We start from the raw sequence: 24,647 nt of genomic DNA, 5'->3' as shown, positions 1-24,647 counted from the left end.
ACATGTATTTGGGGAGTTTATCTTATTCCTCTCTGCAGATCCTTCAGAGACTTGTCCTGAAGACACTTCTACTTTGTCTTGGCTGTTTGCTTAGGGTTGTTGTCCTGTTGGAAGGTGAACCTTTGCTCCAATCGGAGGTCATGTGCGCTCTGGAGCAGGTTTTCATCAAGGATCTCTCTGTACTTAGCTCTGTTCATCTTTGCCTCGATCCTGACTAGTCTCCCAGTCCCTGCCACTAAAAAAACATCCCCACAGCATGATGCTGCCACCACCGTGCTTCACCATAGGGATGGTGCCAGGTTTCCATCAAACATGACAATACATTCAGGCCAAAAAGTTCAATCTTGGTTTCATCAGACCAGAGAATCTTGTTTCCCATGGTCTAAGAGTCTTTAGGTGCCTTTTGGCAATCTCCAAGCGGGCTGTCATGTGCCTTTTACTGAGGAGTGGCTTCCGTCTGGCCACTATACCACTCTAAAAGGCCTGATTGGTGGAGTACTGCAGAGATGGCTGTCCTTCTGGAAGGTTCTCTCATCTCAACAGAGGAACTCTAGAGCACTGTCAACGTAACCATCGGGTTCCTGGTCATTACATTTCTTCAATTTTTAATTTCACCTTTATTTAACCAGGGAGGCCAGTTGAGAACAAGTACTCATTTACAACTGCGACCTGGCCAAGATAAAGCAAAGCAGTGCGACACAAACAACAACACAGAGTTACACATGGAATAAACAAACGTACAGTCAATAATACAATATAAAAAATATATATACAGTGTGTGCAAATGAGGTAAGATTAGGGAGGTAAGGCAATAAATAGGCCGTAGTGGCGAAGTAATTACAATTTAGCAATTAAACACTGGAGTGATAGATGTGCAGAAGATGAATGTGCAAGTAGAGATACTGGGGTGCAAAGGAGCAACAAAGAACAAAATAACAATATGGGGATGAGGTAGTTGGTTGGGTTATTTACAGATGGGCTATGTAGAGGTGCAATGGTCTGTGAGCTGCTCTGACAGCTGATGCTTAAAGTTAGTGAGGGAGATATGAGTCTCCAGCTTCAGTGATTTTTGCAATTTGTTCCAGTCATTGGCAGCAGAGAACTGGAAGGAGAGGCGGCCAAAGGAGGAATTGGCTTTGGGGGTGACCAGTGAAATATATCTGCTGGAGCACGTGCTACAGGTGGATGCTGCTATGGTGACCAGTGAGCTGAGATAAGTCAGGGCTTTACCTAGCAAAGCATTATAGATGACCTGGAGCCAGTGGGTTTGGCGATGAATATGAAGCGAGCGCCGGCCAACGAGAGCATACAGGTCTCAGTGGTGGGTAGTATATGGGGCTTTGGTGACAAAATGGATGGCACTGTGATAGACTGCGTCCAATTTGTTGAGTAGAGTGTTGGAAGCTATTTTGTAAATGACATCGCCAAAGTCAAGGATCAGTAGGATGGTCAGTTTTACGAGGGCATGTTTGGCAGCATGAGTAAAGGAGGCTTTGTTGTGAAATAGGAAGCTGATTCTAGATTTAAATTTGTATTGGTGATGCTTAATGTGAGTTTGGAAGGAGAGTTTACAGTCTAACCAGACACCTAGGTATTTGTAATTGTCCACATATTCTAAGTCAGAACTGTCCAGAGTAGTGATGCTGGATGGGCGGTATTTAAAAAAAAATACTGCCCTCCCCCTTCCCCTTCTGCTGTAATTTACAACAGGGTGTGAACTGTCAAACCGGGCCCAGTTCCCTCCTTCCCTTTTCTGTGGGTGAGAGGTCTGGTTATTGTCAATCATTGCCAAGCTGATCTGACCCATTGTGATCCTCACAGGACAGTCATGACACCTGCATACTCATCAGGCATGTCACCCGTTGAGCGTGTTTGGGATTCTCTGGATTGACGTGTACAACAGCGTGTTCCAGTTCCCGCCAATATTCAGCAACTTCACACAGCCATTGAAGTGGAGTAGGCCACAAACAACAGCCTGATCAACTCTATGCGAAGGAGATGTGTCGCACTGCATGAGGTAAATGGTGGTCACACCAAACACTGACAAGTTTTGTGATCCACACCCCTATTTTTTTTAAGGTATATGTGACCAACAGATCTGTATGCCCAGTCATGTGAAATCCATAGATTTAGGGCCTAATGCATTTATTTCAATTTACTTATTCCCTTATTTGAACTGTAACTCTGTCAAATCTTTGAAATTGTTTCATTTTGCATTTATATTTTTGTTCAGTATAGAACCCTCTTATAAAGTTCTTTGATCCTTCACTAAACCAAAAATGGTTCCCTGTCTGGTGTAATTGATGAATTATGGCTACTACTATTAAATAGTAATATTTTGAGCTAAGAATACACGCCAACTAAATGGAGGTTTTTGGATATAAAAATTATCTTTATGGAACAAAACTAACAAAACAAACATTTATTGTGTAACTGGGAGTTTTGTGAGTGCAAACATCCGGAGATCATCAAAGGTAAGCGATTAATTTTATTGCTTTTTTTTATTGCTTTTCTGACTTTCGTGACCAATCTACTTTGCTTCTAGCTGTTTGTAATGTTTTGTCTGCTGAGAGACCTGTCCTAACATAAACACTTGGATAGCTTTTGCTGTAAAGCTTTTTTGAAATCTGACACCGCAGGTGGATTAACAACAAGCTAAGCTGTGCTTTGGTATATTGCACTTGTGATTTCATGAAAATTAAATCTTTTTTGTAATTTAATTTTAATTTGGCGTTCTGCAATTTAGTGGATGTTGACAAAAATGATCCCGCTAAAGGGATCGGTGCGCCAAGAGGTACAACAATGTAAACTACGCTTTGATCCTATTATTGCTCACATAATTTCTATTTGGCGCAAAATTTAACAACTGTGTAATTGGGAATCAAAATGGCATGCCCATACCAATATTTCACCAAAAGGCTTCTTCACAGCATCTACCCCCAAGCCATAAGACTGAACAAGTAAATCAAATGGCCACCTGGACTATTTAAATTGACTCATTACCGGTACCCCCTTTATATAGCCTCGTTATTGTTATTTTATTGTGTTACTTTTTACAATTTTTTTACTTTAGTCTATTTAGTAAATATTTGTTTAACTCTTTCCTGAACTGCATTGTTTATTAAGGGCTGGTAAGTAAGCATTTCACGGTATGGTCTGCACCTGTTGTATTCAGAGTATGTGACACAGAACATTTGATTTGATTTGAGAACATTCCAAGATTTAAAAGACGCATACACATTACCAGGAAAATATTTGTGTCTATATTTACAACTTATTGGGAAACCCAACTACCGAACAATGCAATGATGGGATTTTTCTGGGCTCCCAAAAGGACGATCTCTATAATATATAAACAACATTTGGAAAGCTCATATTCTGAGCTAGCTATTAAAAAGGTATGATCCACATATGTAATTTAATCTGAAGAACCCTTTAACTGGAACAGAATTTGGAAATATATGACCTTGACATCCCGTAATGCGAACCATCAACTTATACATTTGATGTTTGATCATAAACTGTATTTAACACCATGGACATATTTTACAATGATATTAACTCCAACTCCTAACTGTAAGGATTAACTAGGCTATTGAATCACCCAGACTTATTATACATAATTTATTATAAATAATCACAGTCAGCAAAAGTCTTCTAATGGCTTCATGAAAGATAGGGTACAACCCTCAATTGACTTCACACGAATACTGAAATAAAATAAACAATTAGCTAATTGCCAATGTCAGGCTGGGTCCGCAGCTCTATTTGGTATAATAATAAAAGAAAGTTTATTTGAAATAATTATCTGGCTAGCTTGTAAAGTGATGAGTTAAGATAGCTAGCTTAACAGAAGAAGCGGGGCTAAGTTAGCATACAAACATGCCCAAATTCCAATAAAGTTTCAACTTTATTTATCTAGCCTAAAGTTTATCATATGACTTTGGCTTCATATATTTGAATTAAATAAGAAACTTTGCTTACCTTAATAGATTGAAAAATAACGTTCTTATTGGTAGTCTACTTGCAAGTTGGTTCAACCACTGTCCTTTTGTGTCGTCATGCTGGAATGGATTGGCAGTTGGTTTTTGAATCGTAATGGCAGTTAGTTATATAACCTTTTGGTTGATTCAAAATCTAACTTTTTTTTTTTTATCTATGAGTGAAAAGTATTAGATATATTATTTCCTCTTGCTTCTAGCTAGCGTTTAGTTTGCAATAGCACAGGTTTCTATAAACCTTGCTGTTTGCCACTCAGACCTTGGCAAAAGTGTTGCGAAATATGAATTTGATCAATCCCTTGCCATAGAGCACTAACAGTGTTGGACGTCAGCTAGCCATTTTTCTGACCATACGAAATCATATAGCAGCATCATTAATATGGATATAAATGTCAATGGAAAATATCTAAAACCACGTTAGCTGTCATTTCAGAGTTTGATGTGACTGGTTTAGCTTTGTTAGCTGTTGATTTCTAAAATCCTCACTACACTCTGGGGTAGGGCTTTAACCCTCAAGGTTATTTGCATGCACTGGGTTTATATATAGAACCTTTAGAAAAGGGTTATTTAATCTCCTCTAAAGATTCAAAAAGTTTTATATATAACTATTTTTTTCTAAGGGTGTAGCAAAAAGAGATTGGATGACAAGTTGATGCAAAATGTGTATCTCTGTTGCGCTGTGTCAGCACAATGGACAGAACATGCCACTAGGGCACAGGGTTTCCATTAGCCGGTAATTGCTGGCTTTTGGCCAATAAAATAAATGAAAACCCATAAGTAAAATTGCAGCGGGCCAAATTGTCCAGAACTGCTCTGCTGCTAAGGAGAGAGAAAAAGTGAGAGAGGAGCCTTGTCCTAGGCTAATGTTGATTGCGAAAATGGAGGCCTTTTTCAGTGATGTAAAACAAAAGTTTGAGAGTATGCCTATAGTGAAAATCCTACAAGGCAGCGCTCCAGACTGTGACCATTGAGTCACATTTTGCGACCCTTTGACAAGGGTAAAGTTAATGCATTGGTTGCATCGGTGCAGGTTGCACATTCATTTACCTCAATAAAAATGTCAACATTTTTAGGATGCTAAAACCATGATTTGGTCAGACAGTAAGGTACAGTACATTATCCTCATGATTCATGTTATGAAAGTGTCTGCGTGCCTGTCCCTGTGTATGTTTCACTGGGGCCCGCTGCTGTGTCGAGCGAGCAATTCACTCTTTCCTTTCCAGGAGGAAAGAAATGCTCTGGGAAAATAAAAAGTTTTCTGATTGTATTAAAATTTTAAAAATCTGAACATTTCGGAGCCTATTTTTTTCCTTTTCGAAAGAGTTGCAGGCTCCTTGATGGTCTGGGGAACTTCCTGAGTAATTGATCATTCCATTCTCACCAAAATCTTCTTGTAAGATCCCCCTCAAATGCCAGTTGGATTACTTGAGTTTTCCTCGGGTGTAACATGCTTCTTCTGTGCTGACTGAAAACATTGTAGCTGTGGACACTCCAAAAGTCATTCCATATTTCAGTGCAGTAGCCACAGTCGGCATAGCAGAGAGAGGCCCAGAGAATCGTTACAGGATATCAAGTGGGGTCCATTTGTCTTCATTGGAGCCAGAGTGGGCAATTTCAGTCTGCAGAAACTGGCGAGTGACACTAAACTCAGCTTCCAACAAATCTGTTTTGCATAGATCCAGCAGTGGTTTCACCTTTTTCACATCTATTTACCCCCACTGCTGCTACTCACTGTTTATTATCTATGCAAAGTCACTTTACCCCTACCTACATGTACAAATTACCTTGACTAACCTTTACCCCCACACATTGACTCGGTACCGGTATCCTCAGTTTATAGGCTTGTTATTATTCTTTTATTGTGCTGCTTTTTATTTCCTTTTTTACTTAGGTTTATTTAGTAAATATTTTCTTAACTATTTCTTGAACTGCATTGTTGGTTAAGGGATTGTAAGTAAGCATTTTTCAGGGTAAGGGCTGTTGCAGTGACCGCATTACTGCCACACCTGCGGTCTCTAGTCATGAAGGCAGTCAAATTCCCCATGACCGTTTAGTCACGTAATTAGGCTTCTCCAAGATTTGATGCTGCTGCTGGTCATTAGTAGCCTACCAAACGTGCTAATTGCCTGGTACTTAGGACTCTATTGTCGCTCTAATCACGCTGACATCAATGCAAATGTATTCTAAAATCGAATCAAACACTTCATGAGAGCCCATGAGCTCATGTTGCGCAACATTTCTATAGGCTATGGAATTGCGGGAGAAAATAAAGTGATAGCCACTAATAAAAATAAGAGGATCCCATCAGCTTTCTAAAGGCTAGGCCTAAATTATTTATTTCTCAACTTTCCTAATATTAAGCGCATTGCTTATATTTACAACAGGAGTATAGACTACCTGGCTGGCATGAAAATAAACCACGGGGAAAAGGGTCCTCCATTTGCTATTTATGTAAATGGTGGTATTTTTTCCCGGTGAACCTGTTTCGATACAAGTGCATGATAATGGTCCATTCTAAATCAAAACAAATGTCACACATACAGTAACCAGTCAAACGTTTGGACACACCTACTCATTCAAGGGTTTTTCTTTATTCTTTATTTGGACTATTTTCAACATTGTAGAACTATGAAATAACACAAATGGAATCATGTATTAACCAAAAAAATTGTTAAACGAAGTAGCCACCCTTTGTCAAAGTAGCCACCCTTTGCCTGATCACAGCTTTGCACACTCTTGGCATTCTCTTAATCAGCTTCATGAGGAATGTTTTTCCAACATTATTGAAGGAGTTCCCACATATGCTGAGCACTTGTTGGCTGCTTTTCCTTCACTCTGCAGTCCAACTCATTCCAAACCATCTCAATTGGGTTGAGGTTGGGTGATAGTGGAGGTCATCTGATGCAGCACTCCTTCACGCTCCTTCTTGGTCAAATAGCCCTTACTCATCCTAGAGGTGTGTTTTCAGCCATTGTCCTGTTGAAAAACAAATGATAGTCCCACTAAGTGCAAACCAGATGAGATGGCGTATCGCTGTAGAATGCTACAGTATGGTAGCCATGCTGGTTAAGTGTGCCTTGAATTCTTAATAAATCACAGACAGTGTCACCAGCAAAGCACCCCTACATCATCAAATCTCCTCCTCCATGCTTCACGGTGGAAACCACACATGAAGAGATCACCCGTTCACCTACTCTGCGTCTCACAAAAACACAACAATTGAAACCAAAAATCTCAAATTTGGACAAAATTCTCAAAGGACAGATTTCCACCGGTCTAACGTCCGTTGGTCGTGTTTCTTGGCCCAAGCAAGTCTCTTCTTATTCTTATTTAAATAACTATGCAAGTAAGTTCAGAACAAATGTTTATTTACAATGACGATCTACAATGGCCAAACCATTAGTATTGGTTTCTTTGCAGCAATTCAACCATGAAGGCTTGATTCGCGCAGTCTTCTCTCAACAGTTGATGTTGAGATGTGTCTGTTACTTGAACTCTGTGAAGCATTTATTTGGGCTGCACTCTGAGGTGCAGTGAACTCTAATTTCCTAATGCGGTCCTTTTGAGAGCCAGTTTCATCATTTGATGATTTTTGCGTCTGTACTTGAAGAAACTTTCAAAGTTCTTGACATTTTTTCGGATTGACATTTCTCTTTGTTTATTTGAGCTGTTCTTGCGATAATACCTGGCTCAAAACCAATAAATTCCATAAAGTAACTTTTAACAAGGCACACCAGTTAAATTAAATGAATTCCAGGTGACTACCTCATGAAGCTGGTTGAGAGAATGCCAGAGGAATTCTGTCAACCAGAGAAGAATCTCAAATCTCAAATATATTTTGATTGTTTAACAATTTCTTGGTTACTACATGATTCCATATGTGTTATTTCTTAGTTTTGAAGTCTTCGCTATTATTCTAGGATGTAGACAATAGTACAAATAAAGAATAACTGTTGAATGAGTAGGTGTCCAAACTTTTGACTGGTACTGTATATTATTTAGTATATGTAAAGGCAAGATTAAATAAAGAATAGTCTGATGGGTGACAATATTGTGAATTTTATATTATCACTTGAATGATGCCCAGCATTTTTCAACTTTTTCTAATCATAGTCGCACACCTCATGTACCCTAGCCCGTAGGTCTATGTGTTTTAATAAGGTTAGTATCACAACTAATGTGGCCAAATTACTTATTAAAATTAAGCACATTAACCCACTTTACAATGGGAGTAGAGACTAATAGACATATATAAATAGCGCGTGAGTTTCAAGTTTGGAGAAGAAAATATTCAACATAAAAATGCACCTAATAAAAGCATTACATGCATACTTGCATTTTCCGCTAATGGAACATTCGCGCTTATAGCCTTCTACCATGTGCGCATTGCTGCGCTTATAATGTGAAGAAATAGCCTAATAGTTTATCAACATTTTAAGCTAAAAGGTTCTGATCCGTTGCGTCAGCCACATTGCATAAAAAAAGTGTTTTTGATGCTAGTGATTGTATTCATTTGGGATCTATCGCATCCCACAACTGTCCCAGACTATGTTTGGAAAATGTATTTCCCGCACAGAATAGAATAGGTCCACTTTTGTACTATGAGGGATAGTAGATTGACATAGGCTAGTGCTTTTGCTGTTCATTAGGCCTACTCATCTTGTTGGCTGACGAAAAGTAAATGTGGACAGTTCTTCCAAAATGTTTAATATGCACCTCGGAATTGGATCAGGACGCTCACAGTTGCATCCCCGATGTGTATGTCTTCAACTTGTAGCCTGTGAGAAAGACCCAATCATTGTGACAGAGAGCCATGTGAGTGAGAGGCACTTCGGATTGCTCAGTGGGAAGGGCACAAGGCAGCACTCCAGGCCGCAAAAGGTATGGATTTTTTTTAGGGTTCATTAAGGCCACAAAGGGGATGCCGTCATGAAATTTGAGGCATTTTCAAGGGCTTGTCAAATTGTGAATGAGGTACTATTGGAGTGTGTACAGCCTGCGCAAAAAAAAAACAAAGCAGAGCTCATGCATTTCAAGCAACTTTTTTCAAATCATCATTACAGTCTCATCATGCAGCCTTATAATGCATTAAAAATCAAAACATATAGTTCAATGTTTGTAGAACAGCTAAAGTTAAATTAATAACTCTAAATGAAGCATATTGCTTTGTTAACTGCTCAACACACTCCCTCAAATTGTTTGGAGAAAATATTTATATTTTATTCAGCTTTTTCAATTGTATTATTCATACAATAATATAATATAAAAACTGCCATGGAATTATAACCAAATCTTGTCTGCTAAATGCACTAATGCAGCCCACAGCCATTTGGCATGGCCACATCAGCACCTAAGATAAGGACAACTCAGAGTATGCTATTATTTTCTTCTGAAATGGACTGCATTTTCTTAATATCATGTTTCTTTAGACCTGCCTAAAATAAATAATGGATTTATTTTGAAGGTGTAGGCTATATTACATGGATTTATTAGACTTTTTAAAAATGTCTTATAAGCCATGTGTAGAAGCAAGGAGATGATACATGTGTTTATGTTAATTAACGGTTACAGTGGATTGCCAAAGTATTCAACCCCCTTGGCATTTTTCCTATTTTGTTGCCTTACAACCTGGAATTAAAATATATATTTTTTAGGAGTTTGTATAATTTGATTTACAGAACATCCCTACCACTTTGAAGATGCAAAATATGTTTTATTGAGAAATAAACAAGATATAAGACCAAAAAAAAAGAAAACTTGAGCATGCATATCTATCTGCATATCTAGCGCTCGTTTTGCAGCAATTACAGCTGCAAGTCTCTTGGTGTTATGGTGAGTGAATGAGGACCCAAAAGCGAACTAACTTAAACAGAGCTTCTTTAATAACAAAACATAGGTAGGCTCAGATAGACCGGCAGATTCCGACAGGACAGGACAAGGTTACAGCAAACATGACGATAGTCTGGCTCAGGCATGAAACACAAACAAACAAGAATCCGACAAGGACAGGAGCAGAAACAGAGGGAGATATAGGGACCTAATCAGAGGGAAAAAGGGAACAGGTGGGGAACGGGGTGAATGGGTAGTTAGGAGGAGACAGGGAACAGCTGGGGGAAAGAAGGGGAGAAAAGGTAACCTGACACGACCAGCAGAGGGAGACAGGGTGAAGGGAAAGGACAGAGACAAGACAACATGACAGTACCCCCCCACTCACCGAGCGCCTCCTGGCGCACTCGAGGAGGAAACCTGGCGGCAACGGAGGAAATCCTCGATCAGCGCACGGTCCAGCACGTCCCGAGAGGGAACCCAACTCCTCTCCTCAGGACCGTACCCCTCCCAATCGACAAGGTACTGGTGACCACGGCCCCGAGGACGCATGTCCAAAATCCTGCGGACCCTGTAGATGGGTGCGCCCTCGACAAGGATGGGGGGGGGGGGGGGAAGACGAGCGGGGGCGCGAAGAACGGGCTTAATGCAGGAGACGTGGAAGACCGGGTGGACGCGACGAAGGTATCGCGGAAGAAGAAGTCGAACTGCGACAGGATTAATGACCCGAGAAATACGGAACGGACCAATGAACCGCGGGGTCAACTTGCGAGAAGCCGTCTTAAGGGGAAGGTTCTGAGTGGAGAGCCAAACTCTCTGACCGCGACAATATCTAGGACTCTTAGTTCTACGCTTATTAGCAGCCCTCACAGTCTGCGTCCTATAACGGCAAAGTGCAGACCTGACCCTCTTCCAGGTGCGCTCGCAACGTTGGACAAAAGCCTGAGCGGAGGGGACGCTGGACTCGGCGAACTGAGATGAGAACAGCGGAGGCTGGTACCCGAGGCTACTCTGAAAAGGAGATAGCCCGGTCGCAGACGAAGGAAGCGAGTTGTGGGCGTATTCTGCCCAGGGGAGCTGTTCTGACCAAGACGCAGGGTTGCGAAAAGAAAGACTGCGTAAGATGCGACCAATAGTCTGATTGGCCCGTTCTGCTTGACCGTTAGACTGGGGGTGAAAGCCGGAAGAGAGACTGACGGAAGCCCCAATCAAACGGCAAAACTCCCTCCAAAATTGAGACGTGAATTGCGGACCTCTGTCCGAAACGACGTCTGACGGAAGGCCATGAATTCTGAAAACATTCTCGATGATGATTTGTGCCGTCTCTTTAGCAGAAGGAAGCTTAGCAAGGGGAATGAAATGGGCCGCCTTAGAGAACCTATCGACAACCGTAAGAATAACAGTCTTCCCCGCTGACGAAGGCAGTCCGGTGACAAAATCTAAGGCGATGTGAGACCACGGTCGAGAGGGAATAGGAAGCGGCCTGAGACGGCCGGCAGGAGGAGAGTTACCGGACTTAGTCTGCGCGCAGACCGAACAAGCAGCCACGAAACGACGCGTGTCATGCTCCCGGGTGGGCCACCAAAAACGCTGGCGAATGGAAGCAAGCGTACCCCGAACGCCAGGGTGGCCGGCTAACTTGGCAGAGTGAGCCCACTGAAGAACGGCCAGACGAGTAGGAACGGGAACGAAAAGAAGGTTCCTAGGACAAGCGCGCGGCGACGGAGTGTGAGTGAGCGCTTGTTTTACCTGCCTCTCAATTCCCCAGACAGTCAACCCGACAACACGCCCCTCAGGGAGAATCCCCTCGGGGTCAGTGGAGGCTACTGAAGAACTGAAGAGACGAGACAAAGCATCAGGCTTGGTGTTCTTAGAGCCCGGACGATAAGAAATCACGAACTCGAAACGAGCGAAAAACAGCGCCCAACGCGCCTGACGCGCATTAAGTCGTTTGGCAGAACGGATGTACTCAAGGTTCCTATGGTCAGTCCAAACGACAAAAGGAACGGTCGCCCCCTCCAACCACTGTCGCCATTCGCCTAGGGCTAACCGGATGGCGAGCAGTTCGCGGTTACCCACATCATAGTTACGTTCCGACGGCGACAGGCGATGAGAAAAATACGCGCATGGGTGGACCTTGTCGTCAGAGAGGGAGCGCTGAGAAAGAATGGCTCCCACGCCCACCTCTGACGCGTCAACCTCGACAACGAACTGTCTAGAGACGTCAGGTGTAACAAGGATAGGAGCGGATGTAAAACGATTCTTGAGGAGATCAAAAGCTCCCTGGGCGGAAACGGACCACTTAAAGCACGTCTTGACAGAAGTAAGGGCTGTGAGAGGAGCGGCCACCTGACCGAAATTACGGATGAAACGACGATAGAAGTTCGCGAAGCCGAGAAAGCGCTGCAGCTCGACGCGTGACTTAGGGACGGGCCAATCAATGACAGCTTGGACTTTAGCGGGATCCATCTTAATGCCTTCAGCGGAAATAACAGAACCGAGAAATGTGACGGAGGAGGCATGAAAAGTGCACTTCTCAGCCTTCACAAAAAGACAATTCTCTAAAAGGCGCTGGAGGACACGTCGAACGTGCTGAACATGAATCTGGAGTGACGGTGAAAAAATCAGGATATCGTCAAGGTAAACGAAAACAAAGATGTTCAGCATGTCTCTCAGGACATCATTGACTAATGCCTGAAAGACAGCTGGAGCGTTAGCGAGGCCGAAAGGAAGAACCCGGTATTCAAAGTGCCCTAACGGAGTGTTAAACGCCGTCTTCCACTCGTCCCCCTCCCTGATGCGCACGAGATGGTAAGCGTTACGAAGGTCCAACTTAGTGAAAAACCTGGCTCCCTGCAGGATCTCGAAGGCTGAAGACATAAGAGGAAGCGGATAACGATTCTTAACTGTTATGTCATTCAGCCCTCGATAATCTATGCAGGGGCGCAGAGACCCGTCCTTCTTCTTGACAAAAAAAAACCCCGCTCCGGCGGGAGAGGAGGAGGGGACTATGGTACCGGCGTCAAGAGCTACAGACAAATAATCCTCGAGAGCCTTACGTTCGGGAGCCGACAGAGAGTATAGTCTACCCCGGGGGGGAGTGGTTCCCGGAAGGAGATCAATACTACAATCATACGACCGGTGTGGAGGAAGAGAGGTGGCCCTGGACCGACTGAACACCGTGCGCAGATCGTGATATTCCTCCGGCACCCCTGTCAAATCACCAGGCTCCTCCTGTGAAGAAGAGACAGAGGAAACAGGAGGGATAGCAGACATTAAACATTTCACATGACAAGAGACGTTCCAGGAGAGGATAGAATTACTAGACCAATTAATGGAAGGATTATGACAAACTAGCCAGGGATGGCCCAAAACAACAGGTGTAAAAGGTGAACGAAAAATCAAAAAAGAAATGGTTTCGCTATGATTACCAGAAACAGTGAGGGTTAAAGGTAGCGTCTCACGCTGAATCCTGGGGAGAGGACTACCATCCAGGGCGAACAAGGCCGTGGACTCCCTTAACTGTCTGAGAGGAATGTCATGTTCCCGAGCCCAGGTCTCGTCCATAAAACAGCCCTCCGCCCCAGAGTCTATTAAGGCACTGCAGGAAGCTGACGAACCGGTCCAGCGTAGATGGACCGACAAGGTAGTGCAGGATCTTGAAGGAGAGACAGGAGTAGTAGCGCTCACCAGTAGCCCTCCGCTTACTGATGAGCTCTGGCTTTTACTGGACATGAAGTGACAAAATGACCAGCAGAACCGCAATAGAGACAGAGGCGGTTGGTGATTCTCCGTTCCCTCTCCTTAGTCGAGATGCGGATACCTCCCAGCTGCATAGGCTCAGCTCCCGAGCCGGCAGAGGAAGATGGTAGTGATGCGGAGAGGGGGGCAACGGAGAACGCGAGCTCCTTTCCACGAGCTCGGTGACGCAGATCAACCCGTCGCTCAATGCGAATAGCGAGTTCAATCAGGGAATCCACGCTGGAAGGGACCTCCCGGGAGAGAATCTCATCCTTTACCTCTGCGCGGAGACCCTCCAGAAAACGAGCGAGCAAAGCCGGCTCGTTCCAGCCACTGGAGGCAGCAAGAGTGCGAAACTCAATAGAGTAGTCTGTTATGGATCGATTACCTTGACATAGGGAAGACAGGGCCCTGGAAGCCTCCTCCCCAAAAACAGATCGATCAAAAACCCGTATCATCTCCTCCTTAAAGTCCTGATACTGGTTAGTACACTCAGCCCTTGCCTCCCAGATTGCCGTGCCCCACTCACGAGCCCGTCCAATAAGGAGAGATATGACGTAGGCGACACGAGCAGTGCTCCTGGAGTAAGTGTTGGGCTGGAGAGAAAACACAATATCACACTGGGTGAGGAACGAGCGGCATTCAGTGGGCTCCCCAGAGTAACACGGCGGGTTATTGATTCTGGGCTCCGGAGATTCGAAAGCCCTGGAAGTGGCCGGTGGATCGAGGCGGAGATGGTGAACCTGTTCTGTGAGGTTGGAGACTTGGGTGGCCAGGGTCTCAACGGCATGTCGAGCAGCAGACACTTCCTGCTCGTGTCTGCCTAGCATCGCTCCCTGGATCCCGACGGCTGAGTGGAGAGGATCCGAAGTCGCTGGGTCCATTCTTGGTCGGATTCTTCTGTTATGGTGAGTGAATGAGGACCCAAAAGCGAACTAACTTAAACAGAGCTTCTTTAATAACAAAACATAGGTAGGCTCAGATAGACCGGCAGATTCCGACAGGACAGGACAAGGTTACAGCAAACATGACGATAGTCTGGCTCAGGCATGAAACACAAACAAACAAGAATCCGACAAGGACAGGAGCAGAAACAGAGGGAGATATAGGGACCTAATCAGAGGGAAAAAGGGAACAGGTGGGGAACGGGGTGAATGGGTAGTTAGGAGGAGACAGGGAACAGCTGGGGGAAAGAAGGGGAGAAAAGGTAACCTGACACGACCAGCAGAGGGAGACAGGGTGAAGGGAAAGGACAGAGACAAGACAACATGACACTTGGGGTATGTCTCTAGAAGCTTGGCACATCTAGCCACTGGAATTTTTGTCCATTCTTCAAGGCAAAACTGCTCCAGCTCCTTCAAGTTGGATGGTTCCGCTGGGGTACAGCAATCTTTAAGTCATACCACAGATTCTCAATTGGATTAAGGTCTGGGCTTTGACTAGGCCATTCCAAGACATTTAAATGTTTCCCCTTAATTAATAACCTCTTGAAGCTAGGGGGCACTATTTTTGGAAAAATAACGTTCCCAAAGTAAACGGGCTATTTTGGCAGGACAAGATGCTAGAATATGCATATAATTGACTTAGGATAGAAAACACTCTACAGTTTCCAAAACTGTAAAAATATTGTCTGTGAGTATAACAGAACTGATATTGCAGGCGAAAGCCTGAGAAAAATCCAATTAGGAAGGGACTCTTATTTAGAAAGATCTGCGTTTCTATGCGTCCCTATTGAGCAGTGAATGGGATATCAACCAGATTTATTTTTCTATGGCTTCCCTAATGTGTCTAGTGTCACAAGACATAGTTTCAGGCTTTTATTTTGAAAAATGAGCGTGAACGACAACATTGCGTCAGTGGTCAGCTGGTGGCTCTCAGAGTGATTTGTGCGTAATAGACAAAGGCGGCCATTGTGCCTCTCGCTCCTACTGGGAAGCCAACTGTCACGGTTTATATTATCAAATAGATATTTGAAAAACACCTTGAGGATTGATTATAAAAAATGTTTGCCATGTTTCTGTCGATATTATGGATCTAATTTGGAATATTTTTCGCCGTTGTCGTGACCGCAGTTTCCGGTGGATTTCTCAACCAAACGTAAAGTACAAACAGAGGTATTTCGGCTATAAAAATAATCTTTATGGGACAAAATTAACATTTGCTATCTAACTAGGAGTCTCGTGAGTAAAAACATCTGAAGCTCATCAAAGGTAAACAATTTAATTTGATTGCTTTTCTGATTTTCGTGACCAAGTTGCCTACTGCTAGCTGGATATAATGCTATGCTAGGCTATCGATAAACTTACACAAATGCTTGTCTTGCTTTGGCTGTAAAGCATCATTTCAAAATCTGAGATGACAGGGTGATTAACAAAAGGCTAAGCTGTGTTTCACTATATTTCACTTGTGATTTCATGAATATGAATATTTTCTAGTAATATTGTTTGTCCGTTGCGTTATGCTAATTAGTGTCAGTTGATGACAATTCTCCCGGATCCGGGAGGGGTAGTTCTAAGTTAACCACTTGAGTGTTGCGTTAGCAGTATGCTTAGGGTCATTGTCCTGCTGGAAGGTGAACCTCCATCCCAGTCTCAAATCTCTGGAAGACTGAAACAGGTTTCCCTCAAGAATTTCCCTGTATTTAGCCCCATCCATCATTCCTTCAATTCTGACCAGTTTCTCAGTCACTGCCGATGAAAAACATCCCCACAGCATGATGCTGCCACCACCGTATTTCACTCTGGGGATGGGGTTCTCAGGGTGATGAGTGGTGAGAGGTGTTGGGTTTGCTCCAGACATAACATTTTCCTTGATGGCAAAAAAGCTCAATTTTAGTCTCATCTGACCAGAGTACCTTCTTCCATATGTTTGGGGGGTCTCCCACATGCCTTTTGGCAAACACCAAATGTGGAGTGTACGGCTTAAAGTGTTCCTATGGACAGATACTCCAATCTCCGCTGTGGAGATGTGCAGCTCCTTCAGGGTTATCTTTGGTCTCTTTGTTGCCTCCGATTAATGCCCTCCATGCCTGGTCCGTGAGTTTTGGTTGGCGGCCCTCTCTTGGCAGGTTTGTTGTGGTGCCATGTTCTTTACATTTTTTAATAATGGATTTAATGGTGCTCCGTGGGATGTTTCTGATATTTTTTTATAACCCAACCCTGATCTGTCCTTCTCCACAACTTTGTCCCTGACCTGTTTGGAGAGCTCCTTGGTCTTCATGGGGCCACTTGCTTGGTGATGCCCCTTGCTTAGTGGTGTTGCAGACTCTGGGTCCTTTCAGAACAAGTGTATATATACTGACATCATGTGACAGATCATGTGACACTTACATTGCACACAGGTGGCCTTTATTTAACTAATTATGTGACTTTTGAAGGTAATTGGTTAAAAATAGGAAAAACGACAAGGGGGATAAGTTAATTAGAGTTAACTGCACCTCAGATTGCAGCCCAAATAAATGCTTCACAGAGTTCAAGTAACAGACACATCTCAACATCAACTGTTCAGAGGAGACCGCGTGAATCATGCCTTCGTGGTTGAATTGCTGCAAAGAAACCACCACTAAAGAGCACCAATAAGAAAATGAGACTTGCTTGGGCCAAGAAACATGAGTAATGGACATTAGACATTAGACCGATGGAAATCTGTCCTTGAGATTTTGGTTCCAACCGCCATGTCTTTGTGAGATGCAGAGTAGGTGAACGGATTATCTCTGCATGTGTAGTTCCCACCGTGAAGCATGGAGGAGGTGTGATGGTGTGGGGGTGCTTTGCTGGTGACACTGTCTGTCATTTATTTAGAATTCAAGGCACACTTAGCATGGCTACCAGAGCATTCTGCAGCAATACGCCATCCCATCTGGTTTGCGCTTAGTGGAACAATCATCTGTTTTTCAACAGGACAATGACCGAAAACAAACCTCCAAGCTATGTAAGGGCTATTTGATAAAGAAGGAGGGTGATGGAGTGCTGCATCAGATGACCTGGCCTCCACAGTCACCCGACCATAACCCAATTGTAATGGTCCGCAGAGTGAAGGAAAAGCAGCCAACAAGTGCTCAGTTTATGTGGGAACTCCTTTTAGACTGTTGGAAAATCATTCCAGGTGAAGCTGGTTGAGAAAATGCCAAGTATGTGCAAAGCTGTCATCAAGGCAAAGCGTGGCTACTTGTTCAGGATAGGGGGCGGATATTTCCCCTTTGGATGAATTGCGTGCCCATAGTAAACTGCATGAAAATCTGTCCTAAATTGCTAATATATGCATATTATTATTATTATTATTGGATAGAAAACACTCTGAAGCTTCTAAAACCGTTTGAATTATGTCTGTGAGTATAACAGAACTCACAGGGCAGGCAATCTTCCAAACTAGTTTTGGAATCCTGAAAGTTGGGGAACTTTGACGTCATCACCCCCTCCCTTCCCAACCAGTTATGGATCTGTAAACACTTCCTATGTCTTCCACTAGATGTCCTCATTCAGTAGAGCGTTTAATTGTGCAAATGGGGGGGGGGGGGGGGGGGGTGGCGTTCCCTGAGGGGGACCCCTGGCTTCAACAGGAAAGAATCTTAATATTTTGATTTGTTTAACATTTTTCCATTTTTGTTATTTCATCGTTTTGATGTCTTCACTATTATTCTACAATGTAGAAAATAGTAAAAATAAAGAAAAACACTTGAATGAGTAGGTGTGTCCAAACATTTGACTGGTACTGTATATTCTAACTGAACATTTATGAATTAGCTTCCTTCGGTACACCTATATCTGTATAACAGACACAGTAGCCTGTCTGACAAGTATAAAGAAATGAATGTCTGTATCTCTCTCTCTCTTGGGCTACGCCTTCTCCTCCTTATATTTATTTAAGCCAATATGCCTATGCCTTGAATGCCCTGATGCATGTATTGCTCAAATCTCTGACAGCTGAACCATGAGGTGGACAATTTTTGTTTTTGGAAAGTAAAAACCAATAAAACAATAGGCTATAATTTTTGCATATGCTACGGATCGAAACATAAGGAATTGTGTTTTTTTTAGTTAGTTCTCGGCAGTTTTTAAGGACTCGTAAATCTGGCTCTTCTAAAAAAGTAAGAAACAATCTAGCTGGTTGGTTTTTATCAAAATCTTGCTTTAGTGTGTAGGGTGCTGCCCATGGTGCTGATAGAACTCAGCGGAGATTTCACTCCAACCTGTCACTTCTTTGTCAAAAGCATTTTAACTTTTTTGTTTATTGTAGTATAGTATCACACTATACAAGCAGAATTCAACATAATTCCAATGCAATAACCTAAATGGCGCCCATGGGTATAGCTACATACATATTGAGAGATCCAAGATGGCATAGCAGTCGGACGTGTGTTATCAGAAGCTAGCCAGCTAACTAGCTACTAGCTAGTAGTCAGTTAGCCACTGCTAGCGGTCCTCACCGTTAACTCGGACATCAGCCAGCCTCAACCTGTTCAATCAACCCAGAGCATATCGGACTGTTTTTTCTCTACCTCATCTCCGGATTCCTACTAAAAGCTCTGAACCTTTACACTGGATCATCACAGCTAGCTAGTTGCTATCCGAGTGGCTACTCCTGGCTAATGTCTCTGTCCCAAAGCAAGCACTAGTTAGTCTGGAGCTAGCCTCGAGCAAGGCCCATCTCCCGGCTAGCCAAAGAGGTCCACCAGCCAATGCTTGGGCTACAATACCTATTTTTCATTTTTTGTGATTATTGTCTTATTTCACTGTAGAGACCCTAGCCCTGTCCAATAGGCCTTAGATAGCCCTTTTGTTCCACCCCCAAGACATGCGGTGACCTCACCTGGCTTAACTGGTGTCTCTAGAGACAAAAGCTCTCTCATCGTCACTCAATACCCAGGTTTACCTCCACTGTACTCACATCCTACCATACCTTTGTCTGCACATTATGCCTTGAATCTATACTTCCGCGCCCAGAAATCTGCTCCTTTTACTCTCTGTTCCCGAACGCACTAGACAACCAGTTCTTAAAGCCTTTAGCGGCACACTAATCCTACTCCTCCTCTGTTCCTCTGGTGATGTAGAAGATAACCCAGGCCCTGCAGCCCCCAGCACCACTCCCATTCCCCAGGCACTCTCATTTGTTGACTTATGTAACCGTAAAAGCCTTGGTTTCATGCATGGTAACATTAGAAGCATCCTCCCTAAGTTTGTTTTATTTACTGCTTTAGCACACTCCGCCAACCCTGATGTCCTAGCCGTGTCTGAATCATGGTTTAGGAAGGCCACAAAAATTTCCAACCCTAACTATAACATCTTCCGACAAGATAGAACTGCCAAAGAGGGCGGAGTTGCAATCTACTGCAGAGATAGCCTGCAGAGTTCGGTCATACTATCCAGGTCTGTGCCCAAGCAATTTGAGCTTCTACTTTTAAAAATCCACCATTCCAGAAACAAGTCTCTCACCGTTGCCACTTGCTATAGACCCCCTTCAGCCCTCAGCTGTTTCTCTGGGCACCATATGTGAATTGATTGCCCTCCATCTATCTCCAGAGTTCGTACTGTTAGGTGACCTAAACTGGGATATGCTTAACAACCCGGCCGTCCTATAATCCAAGCTAGATGCCCGCAATCTCACACAAATTATTAAGGAACCTACCAGGTACAACACTAAATCCGTAACCATGGGCACCATCTTAGATATCACCCTGGCTAACTTGCCCTCTAAATACACCACTGCTGTCTTCAACCAGGATCTTAGTGATCATTGCCTGCGTGCGTGATTGGTCCGCGGTCAAATGACCACACCTCATCACCGTCAAACGCTCCCTAAAACACTTCAGCGAGCAGGCCTTTATAATCGACCTGTGTCGGGTATCCTGGAAGGATATTGACCTCATCCCGTCAGTAGAGGATGCCTGGTTGCTCTTTAAATGTGCTTTCCTCACAATCTTAAAAAAGCATGCCCTTTTAAAAAAAAATGTAGAACTAAGAACAGATATAGCCCTTGGTTCACCCCAGACTTGACTGCCCTTGACCAGCACAAAAACATCCTGTGGCATTCTGCATTAGAATCGAATAGCCCCCGTGATATGCAACTTTTCAGGGAAGTCAGGAACCAATATACTCAGTCAGTTAGGAAAGCAAAGGCTAGGTTTTTCGAACAGAAATTTGCATCCTGTAGCACTAATTCCAAAACGTTTTGGGACACCGTAAAGTCCATGGAGAATAAGAGCACCTCCTCCCAGCTGCCCACTGCACTGAGGCTAGGAAACACTGTCACCACCGATAAATATATATGATAATCGATCATTTCAATAAACAATTATCTACGGCGTGCCAAGCTTTACACCTGGCTACCCCTACCATGGGCCAAAGGCTTAGCACCCCCTGCCGCAACGTCCTATTTCGCAACAAAGCCTCCTTCACTCATGCTGCCAAACATGCCCTCGTAAAACTGACCATCCTACCGATCCTTGACTTTGGCGATGTCATTTACAAAATAGCCTCCAACACTCTACTCAGCAAACTGGATGTAGTCTATCACAGTTCCATCTGTTTTGTCACCAAAGCCCCATATACTACCCACCACTGCGACCTGTATGCTCTCATTGGCTGGCCCTCACTACATATATGTCGCCAAACACACTGGCTCCAGGGCATCTATAAGTCTCTGCTAGGTAAAGCCCCACCTTATCTCAGCTCACTGGTCACCATAGCAACACCCACACATAGCACGCGCTCCAGCAGGAATATCTCACTGGTCATTCCCAAAGCCATCACCTCCTTTGGCCGCCTTTCCTTCCAGTTCTCTGCTGCCAATGACTGGAACGAATTGCAAAACTCACTGAAGCTGGAGACTCTCCCTCTCTAACTTTAAGCATCAGCTGTCAGATCAGCTTACCAATCACTGTACCTGTACACAGCCAATCGGTAAATAGCACACCCATCTACCTCATCCCCATATTGTTACTTATCCTTTTGCTCTTTTGCACCCCAGTATCTCTACTTGCACATCATCATCTGCACATCTATCAATCCAGTGTTAATGCTAAATTGTAGTTATTTTGCCTCTATGGCCTATTTATTGCCTTACCTCCCTACTCTTCTACATTTGCACATAGATTTTTCGACTGTGTTATTGAATGTATGTTTGCTTATGTGTAACTCTGTGTTGTTGATTTTGTCGCACTGCTTTGCTTTATCTTGGCCAGGTCGCATTTGTAAATGAGAACTTGTTCTCAAAACTGGCCTACCTGGTTAAGAAATATTGGTATGTTTCATCATGGAAATAGGCTACATTCTATCATGTTTTTGTTTGGTAGCCTATTGGTTTGTGTTGCTGTAAATGGAACTGTACGTATCAGAAACATGTTCATGGTAGGCTGGCATTGCTTAATTGATCACGGGGTACAAATTAGATTAACAGAAGTGTGGTGCCATATCACAATGTGTTGCTGAACGTGCATAGCTGCATCTCACTGTAGTAGGCTGTGTTTTGGTTATTTGGATCTCCATTCACCTTATGTTTACTGTGTTTGTTTGTTCTGTTCGCATTCATTTGTTCAGTATTCTGAGCCGAATTGCTACTCAGTATATTTGTTTGCATGCATGCATGAATAGCTAGGCTACTACTTTCAGCATTTAGTTTGCATTATTTTGGTAATACAATAGTGCGTACAGCTGCATTTGGGCTCCTGAGTGGTGCAGGGTCTAAGGCACTGCATCTCAGTGCAGGAGGCATCCCTACAGTCCCTGGTTTGAATCCAGGCCTTTATCACATCTGGCCTTGATTGGGAGTCCCAAAAGGTGGTGCACAATTGGCCCAGGGGTTTGGCCAGGGTAGGCCATCATTGGAAATAAGAATTTGTTCTTAACTGACTTGCCTGGTTAAATTAAATTAATTCACCTATTACAAACAGCCTATGTGAATTTCTCTCTTGATTTAGAAAGGCACCAGTCTGTGTAAGGTCCCACAGTTGACAGTGCATGTCAGAGCAAAAACCAAGCAATGAGGTCAAATAAATTGTCCGTAGAGCTCTGAGACAGTATTGTGTCGAGGGTACAGATCTGGGGAAGGGTACCAAACTATTTCTGCAGCATTGAAGGTCCACAAGAACACAGTGGCCTCCATCATTATTATATGAAAGAAGTTTGGAACCACCAAGGCTCTTCCTAGAGCTAGCCACCCAGCCCAACTGAGCAATCTGGGGAGAAGGGGCATGGTGAGGGAGGTGACCAAGAACCCGATTGTCAATCTGACAGAGCTCCAGGGTTCCTCTGTGGAGATGGGAGAACCTTCCAGAAGGACAATCATCTCTGCAGGACTCTACCAATCAGGCCTTTATGGTAGAAATGCCAGACGGAAGCCACTCCACTATAAAAGGCACATGACAGCTCGCTTGGAGCTTGCCAAAGGCATCTAAAGGGCTCTCAGACCATGAGAAACAAGATTTTCTAGTCTGATGAAACCAAGATTGAACATGTTTGGCCTTAATGCCAAGCGTCACATCTGGAGGAAACCAGGCACCGCTTGTTACCTGGTCAATACCATCCCTACAGTGAAGCATGGTGGAGGCAGCATCATGCTGTGGGGATGTTTTTCAGTGGCAGGGACTGGGAGACTTGTCAATATCGAGGGAAGATGAACATAGCAAAATACAGAGAGATCCTCAATGAAAATCTTCTCCTTGCGCTCAGGACCTCCGACTGGGGCGAAGGTTCACCTTCCAACAGGACAACAGCTCTAAGCACAAAGCCAAGACAACGCAGGTGTGACTTTGGGACAAGTCTCTGAATGTCCTTGAGTGGGCCAGCCAGAGCGGGACTTGAACCCGATCGAACATCTCTGGAGAGACCTGAAAATAGCTGTGCAGTGACGCTCCCCATCCAACCTGACAGAGCTTGAGAGGATCCCGCACAGAAGAATGGGAAAACTACTCAAATTCGGGTGTGTCAAGCTTGTAGCGTCGTACCCAAGAAGACTCGAGGCTGTAATCGTTGCCAAAGGTGCTTCAACAAAGTACCAAGTAAAGGGCCTGAATACTTATGTGAATGCAATATTTCACTTTTTAACTTTTAATACAAAAATGTCTGAACCTGTTTTTGCTTTGTCACTATGGGGTATTGTGCGTAGATTGATGAGGGGAAAAAACTATTGAATCAATTTTAGAATAAGTGTGTAACGTAACAAAATGTGGAAATAGTTACGAGGTCTGAACACTTTCCGAATGCACTGTAAGCAGAATTCAATATAACTCCAATGCAAGAAAGCCCCAAAATTGTGCCCACTTACAGATTTCAACTGCCCCCTAATTCACTTCATGCTGGTGCCGGGTCTGTAGCACTATGATGTGATAAGAGCGTCTGCTAGATGAACTAAATGTACAAATGTTGATAAATACTTTGAGGGAAAATGTACTTGATACGATTGTGATATGTCGCTGTCTCACCTAGCTATCTTAAGATGAATGCACTAATTGAAAGTCTCTCTGGATAATAGCTAAAAGATGAAAATATACATGTAAAAATGAACATTTGTATTTTGTCATTTTTGCCCATCCCTGTCATGTACTGCAGGCTATGTTAGGATAATGGAGTACTGGGCTATCAAATTTGTGAAAGCATTGACAACAGTGCTTTAGCAGTGCTGCTCTGAGGGTGGAACGTAACCTTTGTCCAAAAAAAAAGTTGTGTGTTCCCTGCAGTTTCTTGTAAGCTTGAATTCCTGTTTGGGAGCTAATAGCTGACACCATTTTTTTGACAGCAATGCAATAAGCACCCAGCCATCATCGGAGCTGAGATGTTATCAGAGACCCTGTTATCTCCCTATAAGCAGGCCACTCACTTTTCCCAATGCAGGTTGCTAGGCAACCCATGACGTAGCTCCTGTCTGGCCAATAATTCAATGGTTTTCTGGACTGAAGGAGCAAGCTGTGATGGCTGGGAGATTGGGGGTCAGGACATGGTGTTAGGAATATAAAAATACCATCTTTGATTGGCACATACACCGGATAGGTGCAGTGAAATGTGTTTAGTGCAGTGCACCCACCCCTGGAGAAAATGAGGGTTCAGTGCCATGTTCAAGGGCACATCAACAGAATTTTCACCTTGT

The 24,647-nt window shown here is 43.6% G+C and overlaps 1 protein-coding gene across 1 annotated transcript in view; it reads right to left on the bottom strand.

Moving 5' to 3' along the window:
- LOC110535589 (receptor-type tyrosine-protein phosphatase N2) overlaps nucleotides 1-24,647 on the bottom strand; it is a 295,931-nt gene that overhangs the window by 204,601 nt on the left and 66,683 nt on the right. The gene's annotated exons all lie outside the window — the stretch shown is intronic.

This window comes from Oncorhynchus mykiss, chromosome 11, assembly GCF_057628025.1.
Source record: "Oncorhynchus mykiss isolate SJ-2025 chromosome 11, ASM5762802v1, whole genome shotgun sequence".
Lineage (NCBI taxonomy): Eukaryota > Metazoa > Chordata > Actinopteri > Salmoniformes > Salmonidae > Oncorhynchus > Oncorhynchus mykiss.
Note: the sequence above shows the minus strand (reverse complement) of the source record. Positions and strands in the feature narration are given on the sequence as shown.